The sequence below is a fragment of the Sinohyriopsis cumingii genome, chromosome 17 (genome assembly GCF_028554795.1).
Source record: "Sinohyriopsis cumingii isolate HCF-2022 chromosome 17, ASM2855479v2, whole genome shotgun sequence".
Classification (NCBI taxonomy): domain Eukaryota; kingdom Metazoa; phylum Mollusca; class Bivalvia; order Unionida; family Unionidae; genus Sinohyriopsis; species Sinohyriopsis cumingii.
In genome coordinates this window covers 48,021,798-48,022,974 of record NC_142977.1, presented here as the reverse complement: position 1 = coordinate 48,022,974, position 1,177 = coordinate 48,021,798, and positions in this window count along the sequence as shown.

The window sequence follows — 1,177 nt, the reverse complement described above, 5'->3', positions numbered from 1 at the left end:
AGTTTAAGAAACGTCTTCCTATTGTGCAAAAATGACCAATAAACTGAGCCTGAGAATATTTCAATCCCGTAGCAGTAACAAATGATTAATTTCGAAGTGTTAAATAACATCTTGATTCACGTGGGTATGTGCTTGACCAGCAGTTTATATAGAAGCAAGAATACTTTTCTGCTGCGAACTGCAAAAGCTAATCATTCTCGTAATTTTAACGATAACAATTTTACTTGCAGTTCTGTTATTTAGCATATCATTATAATGCATTTGTACATTTTACATGTTATTGTTCAAACTAGGCTGAATTTATAAATTTAGTTTAAAGCGTTGAATGTTTAAATTACAGACAAGACCTATCACGACATTTTTAAATGTTAAAGATTTTGTGGAATCTCAACATTAATTTTGTTTGGGAAATTTTAAGCGTACAAATCGTATATTAATTTGGTTTTAGGTAATCAAAAATCTAACCTGAAAATCTAAATGTAATTGGATTTGTCTAATATGTCACTTCTAGGAACCCATGCTCTGCGGCAAGTTATGCTTCAAAAACATTTTACTCTGAATATCTTTTGTGAATTTTTTTTAAAAAAACTCTCAAAACATCAAAGTCGGTCTTGTCTGCCTACAAGAGGTCTTGCATGCAGTTTTGCAAACATTGTGCGCTTTTATCTTTTCTTTAGGCCATGGCCGAAATGAAAAAAGTCTTAGCTGGGTCAGCTACAAGAGATGACTAAAGAATTACAAATTACTGTAAGTGAGTACTGGCATACTAATCAATTACAACTAAAAAACTAAGATGGTAAATATAATTGGCTTTCGTGATACCTGATGCAGTCTAAGTAGCACCATGTACTTTAATTTTAGCCTTTTATCCCAATAAAGTTTATTTCTGGGATAATTTAATGCGGTGTAATTTGGATGTCTCTCAATATCATGCAAAAAGAACATGTACAGATTTGTTAGTAAAATCGAGTTATGTAAATGTTAACTCCAGTAGCAAGAACTTTTGCCACCACCTTCAGCAAACTTAGGTATGCTTGCCCATGAAGAGATATAATTTTTTTTACACATGACTGTGAGTAATACATATTTCTTTCAGACTTCAACATACACTTAAGCGATATCGTTTTGGTAAAGACTTCGAGCAGCTGAATTGTGCATTGGGTAAAGGGGTAACTAA